The 12037-nt window shown below is 43.0% G+C and overlaps 1 protein-coding gene across 2 annotated transcripts in view; it reads right to left on the bottom strand.

Annotated features, from left to right (window-relative positions):
- The window catches only part of LOC148534369 (beta-galactoside alpha-2,6-sialyltransferase 1-like), an 82949-nt gene extending 75736 nt beyond the window's left edge, over positions 1-7213 (bottom strand). For both annotated transcript variants that reach the window (XR_015877641.1, XM_088466807.1), the window contains exon 1: positions 7064-7213. The gene's annotated coding sequence lies outside the window, so the exon portion shown is untranslated. The remainder of the gene's footprint in view (positions 1-7063) is intronic.
- Positions 7214-12037: the final 4824 nt, after the last annotated feature.

Here is a 12037-nt window from a genome sequence, read left to right as displayed (position 1 = left end):
GGACAACTACTGGGGGCACTGTATAAGGGGCACTGTATAAGGGACACTACTGGGGGCCTGCATAAGGGGGGATCACTCCTGGGGGCACTGCATAAAGGGCACTGCATATGGGGGATCACTACTGGGGGCCTGCATATGAGGGATCACTACTGGGGGCACTGTATAAGGGGAACCACTACTGGGGGCACTGTATAAGGGGCACTACTGGGGAGCTGCATATGGAGGATCACTACTGGGGGCATTGTATAAGGGAACTAATGGTGGGCTGCATAAGGGGGACTACTACAGGGGGTACTGTGTAAGGGGCACTGCATATGGGGGATCACTATTGGGTACCTGTATAAGGTGAACTAATCGGGGGCTGCATAAGGGGGACCACTACTGGGGGTACTGTATAAGGGGCACTACTGGGGGCCTGCATAAGAGGGACCACTACTGGGGGCATTGTATTCTGGGGGTACTATATAATGGGTACTACTGGGGGCCTGCATAAGGGGGACCACTACTAGGGGCACTGCATAAGGGGGACTGTATAAGGGGCACTGAATTAAGGTGCAAATGGAAAGAAATGTTCCCAGTGACGAGAAAGGTGTGTGTCATGTTGACATGCCCCATTTTTCAGTCACCACGCCCCTTGTGACCACGTCCATTTTTCACCGCATAGGGGGGGGCTCCATTTTAAAATTTGCCTTGGGTTCCAAATACCCTAGTTACGCCACTGCAAGGTGCACAAGTTTCTACTATCTGAATCGCCCATATCGAGTCTAAATGAAGATCCTTCCCCTTGATGCAGTATTGATTGTACTTGCTTGGTATTCTATGCATAGCACATTTGTTATGTTGACATGCTATACATTTATCATCTTTTTTATGTTGATAAACCGTATTCCCACCCTCCCTATTATTCCTTCCTTTTCCCTTTTGTTTCAGGATTTTGACTATTGGGATGCCGCTGTCGGTATACTGACCGTCGACATTGCGACCGTCAGGATTCTGTACCCAACCATTGTAAATACATCCCACTCAGAGGGAATGCAAGAGCTAAAACATTCACTAAAAAGGTTTCCTTATATTAAATTATGTATATCATATAAGGAAACCTTACATACTGTAAATTATACCATGGTTAAACATGACAAGAGGCCATCAGAACTGTAAAGGTTAAAAATCCACAGAGCAACCTACAAGTAAACTTTTTACTATTGCTAGACAGAAAGCTTTTTCGAATAACAGAAATTTGGAAGAATCTATGACTAGCAGACTCAATCAAAGAAAGCAGCAATGCCCACACTTCCTGGCTATAGGTGATTCTGTTGGTAAGTCTTCAGTATGGTTATAATTAGGCTTGCCAAATCATCCCTTTAATTTGGGACACATATGAATTACATAGGCTCTGTGGCTGGCTGACTTCGAGTCTCTATTTCACCTGGTTTTAGTCAGCAACAAAACCTGTGTAATGCAAGTGTCCCGAATTAAAGGGATGATATGGCAAGCCTAATTAGAATGGCAATCGTTACACTTCCATGATAGACACGATAGCAGAAAAAATACTTGAAAAATGACTAAATAAAGCTACCACATGGCAAATGTTTCAGATACGGTACCTTTCATAGGGCCAAATGTAATAGGGTGAGAGATTAGAAAATTTGATAGTTTAGCAGTAATCTATCACAACTACATTGATAGAGTTTTCTCTCATATTTTCTAAACTCTCACCCTGTTACATTTGGCCCATAGTGTTCTCACTTCTCACAACTATTGTTCTTGACACTATGTTTCATGATAATTAAATTGTTAAAGTTACAAAATATCTGCTATAGCACGCCCTTCTTGTTACATGAGCAAGAGCATGTGTCAGACTAATCTGGTGTTTTCCCCTAGGGACAGTGGGTCACAAGAGCACAGTCTCTGTTCTGTACACATGAAGGGCTCTTGTGCCCACTCGCCAGATGTGCATACTGCTCACCAGGCACTAGCTGGACAAATTTTACCCTGGATCAAGTACGCAGTACTGGCCCTATGTAGACATGCATCTGTGTGAGTCAGCGAGTTGGCTCGCATATTTTAGAAAACAGATAAATGGAAGAAAATATCTGAAAACCTTTTAAGGATAAAGCATTTACAGTGGCACATGTACTACCACAATACTTATTAAATAGGTAGGTGTCAGTCTGTGGTGTAGTGTGCACAGGGTTAATTATTCTGTAGTGTTGTGAAGTGAAGTGTACAAAGGGTCAGTCTGTGATGTTGCAAAGTGTTTGCAGGGTCAGTCTGTGATATAATGTATTGTGTGCAGGGTCAGTATGCAGTCCAGTGCAGTGTGTACAACATGATCACTTTGTGGCATAGTGCAGAGTGCATAGTGTCAGTCTGTGCATAAAAAGCATTTTCACCGCCTGCATTTATCAGAAAGAATTGAGCCTATACCATCAGCTGTTGCTGTCAGCCCTTAATTAAGTTATATGCATACTTACCCTACTCTCCTGGGACTGCCGGGAGCCTCCTGAAAATCGCGTGCCACTCCCGGCCCCCCGTAAGAGTAGGCAAGTCTCCCGGAATTGCTGCTGCTGCTCCCCCCCCCCCCCCCCCGCTGCACTAAATCGCCTCATCGTAGCCCCGCCCTAAGCTTTACAAGCCCGGAAATATGGGCATTATAAAGCGGGGGCGGGGCCGCGATAGCACCTGGCAGCCTCCTCCCAGACTGAGACTGAGAGATCAGTGGCTGGTTATTGATTTGGAGGGGGGACCGCACACTTTTTAAGCTGATGAAGCCTGCACAGATCATACTGTTCCCAGAGCTTTGCCATCAGTTTTGAAATTCTATTTGCCAGTGGTTTTAAAATGAAAGATCAAAACCGACGGCATTTAGAGCTGAAAAAAATGACTAACATCAACGTCGGGTTTTAACTGAAGCTAAAACCTGATGGATGATAAATAGTCAGTTTTTACAATTCTAAATGACAGCGAAATCTGACTTTATCGGTTTTGCCAAAATTGACTTTTTGTAAATTTATGCCCCAGAGTGGAATGCAATGTCAGGGAGCATTGACATCCCTGCCAATGTGAGAAGACGAGCCGTGTGGGCAACTATGAGTTAGGAGAGAGGCGAGGAGAGTAGAGATACAGAAGAGCAGCCTGTGCTGTGACATACCCTGGGCTGCACTGCCACCAGCTGGCATTACAGGCTTACTATAAAAGTGCGCTGGATCAGTGAGTTACTAATCTAGCTCGGGAGCCTGCCACAGATAGTGTACAGCCTTGTCCTCAGAAACATTGAGCTGTAATTATAAGGGGTCCTTTACCCCCAAAGGTTTAGGTTACAAAAGAGTATAAAGACAGACATAACACCTTCACTATATATATATATACGTACACATACCCTCTTTGACACCTCCTATATTGGGATGTTACCTATATAGACTACATAGAGGCAACGCTCTGACAGCGAATAAGGACCACACCGGACCCCTGTGTTATGACGTTCACATTCAGTGTGTTTAATGTGAAGGACGCTACTTTGAAAGAGAAAAATGTTCAGTTCCTGTTGGGTCATCCGATTCTGAATAAAAACATCAGTCTCATTATTTTTCAATCAGCCCTCGTGTGTGTGTATATAGATAGATAGACAGACATAGATATAAATATACAGATATGTATAATTATCAGAAATATATATCTATAACTGTGGATTATAACAAGTGCCATTGAATTATTATTTCAAGTTTCCATTTGAAAAGTTTCCATTTGTTCTACATATTATCATGTAATATACTGAACTGGCAGCAGCAGTTACTGAGGGATGTAGTTTGGAAGCCAGCGGTCTAAATCCCGACCGCCGGCTTCCAGACGTTCTAATCCCGGCGTGGTACTAATGACAGGCGTCTAAATCTAGACGCCCGTCATTAACCAGATGCCGGAAGACCGACGCCCGGCATCCCGATCGAAGTGATGCCGGGCGCCGGGCGTGGACAGCCACCGGGGGGGGGTTAGGTTTAGGGCTCCCGGGAGGGACTTAGGGTTAGGCACCCTCAGGGAGGTTAGATTTAGGCTAGGGGAAGGGAGGGTTAGGGTTAGGCACCCCTGGGGGGAGGTTAGGGTTAGGCACCCCCCGGGGGACTTAGGTTCAGGCGGCGGGGAAGGGGGGGTTAGGTTTAGGCACTTAGAGGGGGGATTAGGGTTAGGCACTTGGGGGGGAGGTTAGGGTTAGGCACCCCTAAGGGAGGGTTAGGGGGGGAATTAGGTTAGCGATACTTACCTTAGGGACGATCAGGATTTTCACCCTTGCCGGGCGGCCACTGTTGGGATTTGAACCTAATACCTACTACACCCATTACTGATTGGTAACATTATGTGTAATATTAGCTTGATATTAAAAAGAATAATAATAAAATCAGAAACACAAATAGATTCACAAGACAACCACCAAATCACTACATCTTAACATTCTACAGCAGAGGTTCTCAAACTCGGTCCTCAGGACCCCACACACTTCACGTTTTCCAGGTCACCCAGCAGGTGTACAGGTGTATTCATTACTAACTGACACATTTTAAAAGATCCACAGGTTGAGCTAATTATTTCACTTTTGATTCTGTGAGGAGACCTGAAAAACATGCACTGTTTGGGGTCCTGAGGACCGAGTTTGAGAACCTGTGTTCTAGAGAGATGTATTTCCCCTCAAAGTTGAACATCTCAGAACTTTTTACTTAGGTTCTTTCATCATTTATCCTGAAGAAAGAAGTAAAGGAGTAAAGAGTTCTGAAACGTTGAAATTAATACAGGGGTCCGGTGTGGTCCTTATTCGCTGTCAGAGTGCCGCCTCTATGGAGGCTATATAAAGTCCCTGGTTTAGGGGTCTGTCTGTTCATTCTTTTGATAGGTACTGCGTAGTGAAAACCTGTGGGTAACAGACTCATTCGGGTACTACTGTAGTTGTAGCCTCAACAAAATTAACACAAATTATGCATGCTATTAGTAATCTTATTTCTGTTATAGTCAGTCAGGCTACATACAGTATCCTACATTTACTTTCTCTGAACCAGTGTGGAATCATACCTCCTTGCCCTTCTGACCGCATCAGATACTAGCACCATAAACATTAAATACACCTTGAGAATATATATATATATATATATTATATAAAAATAGCGGGGTTGCTGGCACTCACAAAGTCCATGGTGAAAGTGCGCCGGTGCCCTCCATAACCCTGGCAACTTCGGGGAACTATGCTCAGGTACGTGGGTGGCGGCACTCGCAGCGGCTTGTCAGGATATGACGAAATGAAGTCAATTCATGAAACGTTGATTCATACAAAGAGGCTAATCTTTCATTATCTACAAGCTGCTACGAGTGCCGCCACCCACGTACCTATATATAGTATATACATATATACGAGGGCTGATTGCAAAGTAATGAGACTACCTCTGTTTTTCTGTCCCATAGGTAGACGTGGCAATGCTATGCTGGTTATTGTGAAGCTCGTACATTAATATGTCTGAACCTGCAGTTGGACTGCCGTAGTCTTCTTTGTTTGGTCGCGGCGAGTAGATGATCTTCGTATGTTTCGTCATAGCAGATGAGGAAGACGCGTCTGTGAGATTACGTCAGAGATTTGTGATTCAATTTAATTTTAGACTTGGAAAAAGGAAATGAAGCTCATGAAATGTTATGACAAGCATACGGTGGAGAAACAATTAGCCGGGCTGCAGTATTTCGGTGGTGGAAGCACTTCAAAGAGGGTAATACGCGAGTGACTGACGAAGCAAGCTCTGGTAGACCATCCACCGCGGTTACAGATGTCAACATTGCTAATGCTGTTGAGATGTTGCAAAATGACAGAAGGTTAACTTTACGTGATCTTTCGGCTTCATTTGACATCTCATTCAAACGGGTTCAGCATATTGTGACAAAGGAACTGAAAATGCATCGCGCGTGTGCCAGGTGGGAACCCAGAAATCTCACAGAGGAGCAGAAGCAACGACAACTTGAATGGTGCAAGAACATCGTTTGAATGCCGGAGAGGATACCCGATTTTCTGACATCGATTGTGACGTGTGACGAATCGTGAATTCGTTATTATGATACGGAATCCAAACAACAGTCCAGTGTATGGAAATACGCTATTTTGCCTATGCCCAAAAAATTCTGTGTGATTCCTTTGGCATGTAAAGTCATGCTTCTGCTTGTCTCTGATGCGCTTGGTATGATCCTACAGCTCTGGGCTCACCGTGGACAGACAATTCATTTATGACTACTATGCAAACATCCTGTATACCCATTTGCGTGGAGCCATGAGGAAGAAAAGAACGCATTTGCTGAAGAAACCATGGGTTTTGCTCCAAGACAATGCCCGATCACATGTTGCTGCTGTTACATTGGCAGCACGGACTGAAATTAATGTGGCAGCACTGGAACACCCTCCATATAGCCCGGACTTGACGCCCTGTGATTTCTGGACATTCCCAACCCTGAAAAACTGCACGGAAAGAAGTTCTCAACAGACGAAGTTAAAAAATGCCCCAGCTGCAACACTAAAAGCGATGTCACAAAACTGTCTACTGCACGTCTTAGAATCTTTGTTGAAACACTGCAAAAAATGTAATGAATGTGAAGGACGCTACTTTGAAAAAGAAAAATGTTCAGATCCTGTGGAGTCCTCTGATTCTGAATAAAAACACCAGACTCATTACTTTTCAATCAGTGTATATATATATATATATATATATATACATACACACACACACATACAAATATAAATATACATATATAGATATATATTTTTTTACTGATAATTATACATAACTGTGGATTACAGCTAGTGCCATTGAATTATTATTGCAAGTTTACATGTGAAAGTTTCCCTTTGTTCTTTATATTATCATGTAATATACTGAACTGGCAGCAGTTACTGATTGGAAACATTATGTGTAACATTAGCTTGTTAGTAAATATAATAATATTAATAATAATAAAAGCATGAACACAAATAGACTCACCAGACAACCACCAAGTCACTACATCTTACATTCTAGAGAGATGTATTTCCCCTAAAAGTTGGACATACCTGTGGTGCCTTCAGCTCCAGTTATATTATTAGCCTAAGCTTTATTTGTTTGCTCCAGGAGCCAGCGGTTATCTTGTGAGAAGATCAGACTCTGCCCCTACCAACATGACAATCTCTTTCTGTAATCAGTGGATAGAAAGGAGAAGCACAGAAAACCATGGGGCTAGCAGGAGTGACAGGTAGATGCAGAAGGTAATGAGCAGTCAGTCAGGTGGATGCAGTGTGTGACATTTCAGCCAGCTCAGGAAGGAACTGGGAGGTTCTAGCAGAGGGAACTTTTTTTAACTCTCACAAAAGTTAGCTTTTTATTCATGCTATAGCTTTTAATTCACTTCTTATTCATGCTCCAGCTTTTATTCAGAACATGTTATATTAAAACAATTGAATTATATATAAATAAAAGTTAACATTGTTTAAACTAAAAAGTGTATCCCTTACACAAATTTCAATAATTTTTTTGCTGGGTTCAACAAGGTTTTGGTCATGAAATGGGTGGACATGGGTTGCGTATGAAATCCCGGCTGTAGGGATGCCGCTATTCAGTAAACATCCCGTCAGCCAGAATCCTGACACCCATAGGAGGGCACGTAAGTATTTTCCCTATCCCTACCCTAACCCCTACCCTAACCCTCCCCGGTGCCTAAACCTAAATCCCCCTCCCTAGTGCCTAAACCTAACCCTAACCTCCCCCCCTTGTACCTAACCCTCCACCTCCCTGCACCCTTATCCTAACACTCCCTCCCCGGTGCCTAACCGTAACCCCGGGATGCTTACTACATCCCGGTGGGCACAATGGGCACTGGCAACATATTTTATCATTTTGAACAAGTAGCTGTAATGTTTCAAAGATTAAATAGCCTTGGGCCACAAATTTAACAATTGAAACCCACAGATGGTCACTTATATGTGACCCACTAGCAATTTGCATTGCACAACAAGGTTTTGGACATGAACTATGGGGCAAAGTGGGCACAGGCATCAGATTTTATCATTTTCATTAAGTAGATGTAGTGTTTCATGGATTAAATAGCCTTGGACCACAAATTTGACACTTGCAACCAACAGTGGGTGGTCACTTGCATATGACCCACTATCAATTTGTCTGACCCAACAAGGTTTTGGTAATGAAATAGGGTGACAACATGGCACAGGCGCCATATGTTATCATTATGAATAAGTAGCTGTAGTGATTAAATGATTACATAGCCTTTGGTCACAAATTTGACACTTGTAAGCAGTGGGTGCTCCAACCTGTAACTTCCAGGGGATCTACTGCTCTGCTTTGTGCCAGTCTGAAATGTGCAGCCGACTTGTGCACGTGCAAAGGATTGTGATCCTGCACATTATTGACAAACTGCCCAGGCTTCTAGCGACTGCATTGGTTGCAGCCACTAGAAGCCAGATAGAGCTGATGTAATAGTAGGGGAGTGGATTCCCATGGGAAGCTCTCTCTGCTAATTGCAGTCTGGACAGTCAGTCCCAGAGGGAGAAAACACCACTGCCTGTCCTGCTGTGATTAGCAGGGAGCTCTTCCAATAGAAAGTCACTGCCACTGCTAGGCAGACCCTGCAGGTGGCAAATTTTGTTGGGGGTTAAATTCTAGGTAAAATCCACCACTGCTTGCAACCAATAGAGTATGGTCACCCACATTTGACCTTGGGACACAAATTTGACACTTGCAACCAACAGAGATTGGTCACTTATACTGGGGTGCCGAGGGGAGAGCAGGTACTGATTATCCGAGCCCGGTTTTGTTGGAGGGGGCTGGGTCTGCTCCAACCCCTCCCTCCTCCTAGTCCTGTCAGCAGCAGCTGCTGCTATATGCTGGGCTGCAGTGAGTACAGGGAGGCTACTGTTGCTGCTAAATGCAGTAGCTGTCTCCTGAACCTGATAGAAAGGAGGAGAGTGATCGCACTGATTGTGCCCCCCATGGGGGCCCACCCAATGGTGTCCCCCTTTGGAGAGCATGGTTTTCATTAAATTTCCTTTGTAAGGAGGCATAGCCATGCCTCCTTACATTAGGCCATGCCCCTTTGTCATTAGCTGGACCCAGTCAGGCTCTATACAGTGCTGTATTTACATATGATCTATTGTCAAATTTGTGGCCCAAGGCTATTTAATCCTAGATCTACTACAGCTACTTTTTCAAAATTATAAAGTCTGGGTCCCGTGCCCTGCTTTGTCACCCTATTTCATGTCAAAAACCATGTTGGGAAAGGCAAATTGCTACTGGGTCACATGGATGCTATTATCATGTAGCATTATGGACCACCGGTAAAGAGATGCCTTGACACGGCCCGGATGGCTTAAACATATCTGAATTTCTATTATCATGTAGTACTCAAATCTTATTGATGGTCTTTTGCTGTGTGCTGGGGGAACATTTTTCCTTTTTTCTTGTCTAGATTAAACCACTCCCTTTTCAGGCACCTGTAAAAGACCATTAAGTTGATCTGAGCAGCCACAGTTTTATATAATATGTAAGTGACCACCTTCTGTGGGTTCCAAGTGCCAAATTTGTAGCCAAAGGCTATTTAGTCCTTGAAACGCCACAGCTACTTATTCAAAATGATAAAATATGTTGCCTGTGCCCACTTTGCCACCCTATTTCATGGCCAAAACCTTGTTGGACCAGACAAAAAACTATTGAAATTTGCAGAAGGGAATGTCTTTATTGTTTATACAATGTTATAATAAGTAAATAAGAAGTTGGAGCATAAGTAAGAAGTGTAGAAGAAGATGGAGCATGAATAAGAAGTGAATAAGAAGTTGGAGCATGAGTAAGAAATGAAAAAGAAGCTGGAGCATGAGTAAGATGTGAATAAGGAGCTGGAGCATTATTAAGAAGTAAATAAGAAGCTGGAGTACAAATAAGAAGTGAAAAAGATGCTGGAGTATGAGTAATAGTTGAATAAGTAAGAAGTGAACATAAAGCTGGAGCACGAGTAAGAAGTGAATAAGGAGCTGAAGCACGAGTAAGAAGTGAATAAGAAGCTGGAGCACAAGTAAGAAGTGAATAAGAAGCTGGAGCACAAGTAAGATGTGAATAAGGAGCTGGAGCATGAGTAAGAAGTAAATAAGAAGCTGGAGTACAAATAAGAAGCGAAAAAGATGCTGGAGTATGAGCAAGAAGTGAATAAGAAGCTGGAGAACGAGTAAGAAGTGAACATAAAGCTGGAGCACAAGTAAGAAGTAAATAAGAAGCGGGAGCATGAGTAAGAAGTGAATAAGAACCTGGAGCATGAGTAAGAAGTGAATAAGAAGCTGAAGCACGAGTAAGAAATGAATAAGAAGCTGGAGCATGAGTAAGAAGTGAATAAGGAACTGGAGCACAAGTAAGAAGTGAATAAGGAGCTGGAGTACAAATAAGAAGTGAATAAGATGCTGGAGTATGAGTAAGAAGTGAATAAGAAGCTGGAGAATGAGTAAGAAGTGAACATAAAGCTGGAGCATGAGTAAGAAGTGAATAAGAAGCTGGAGCATGAGTAAGAAGTGAATAAGAACCTGGAGCACGAGTAAGAAGTGAATAAGGAGCTGGAGCACGAGTAAGAAGTGAATAAGAAGCTGGAGCATGAGTAAGAAGTGAATAAGGAGCTGGAGCACAAGTAGGAAGTGAATAAGCAGCTGGAGCACAAGTAGGAAGTGAATAAGATGCTGGAGTATGAGTAAGAAGTGAATAGGAAGCTGGAGAATGAGTAAGAAGTGAACATAAAACTGGAGCATGAGTAAGAAGTGAATAAGAAGCTGGAGCACGAGTAAGAAGTGAATAAGAACCTGGAGCACGAGTAACAAGTGAATAAGGAGCTGGAGCATGAGTAAGAAGTGAATAAGGAGCTGGAGCATGAGTAAGAAGTGAATAAGAAGCTGGAGCATGAGTAAGAAGTGAATAAGGAGCTGGAGCACAAGTTTGAAGTGAATAGGAAACTAGAGCATAAGTAAGAAGTGAATAAGAACCTGGAGCACGAGTAAGAAGTGAATAAGAAGCTGGAGCATGAGTAAGAAGTGAATAAGAAGCTGGAGCACGAGTAACAAGTGAATAAGGAGCTGGAGCATGAGTAAGAAGTGAATAAGAAGCTGGAGCATGAGTAAGAAGTGAATAAGAACCTGGAGCACGAGTAAGAAGTGAATAAGAAGCTGGAGCATGAGTAAGAAGTGAATAAGAAGCTGGAGCACGAGTAACAAGTGAATAAGGAGCTGGAGCATGAGTAAGAAGTGAATAAGAAGCTGGAGCATGAGTAAGAAGTGAATAAGAACCTGGAGCACGAGTAAGAAGTGAATAAGAAGCTGGAGCATGAGTAAGAAGTGAATAAGGAGCTGGAGCATGAGTAAGAAGTGAATAAGAAGCTGGAGCATGAGTAAGAAGTGAATAAGGAGCTGGAGCACAAGTTTGAAGTGAATAGGAAACTAGAGCATAAGTAAGAAGTGAATAAGAACCTGGAGCACGAGTAAGAAGTGAATAAGAAGCTGGAGCATGAGTAAGAAGTGAATAAGAAGCTGGAGCACGAGTAACAAGTGAATAAGGAGCTGGAGCATGAGTAAGAAGTGAATAAGAAGCTGGAGCATGAGTAAGAAGTGAATAAGAACCTGGAGCACGAGTAAGAAGTGAATAAGAAGCTGGAGCATGAGTAAGAAGTGAATAAGAAGCTGGAGCACGAGTAACAAGTGAATAAGGAGCTGGAGCATGAGTAAGAAGTGAATAAGAAGCTGGAGCACGAGTAAGAAGTGAATAAGAACCTGGAGCATGAGTAAGAAGTGAATAAGGAGCTGGAGCATGAGTAAGAAGTGAATAAGGAGCTGGAGCATGAGTAAGAAGTGAATAAGAAGCTGGAGCATGAGTAAGAAGTGAATAAGGAGCTGGAGCACAAGTTTGAAGTGAATAGGAAACTAGAGCATAAGTAAGAAGTGAATAAGAACCTGGAGCACGAGTAAGAAGTGAATAAGAAGCTGGAGCATGAGTAAGAAGTGAATAAGAAG

The sequence above is a fragment of the Taudactylus pleione genome, unplaced genomic scaffold (assembly GCF_031769625.1).
Source record: "Taudactylus pleione unplaced genomic scaffold, aTauple2 ptg000066l, whole genome shotgun sequence".
Lineage (NCBI taxonomy): Eukaryota > Metazoa > Chordata > Amphibia > Anura > Myobatrachidae > Taudactylus > Taudactylus pleione.
This window is presented reverse-complemented; position numbering and strand designations above follow the sequence as displayed.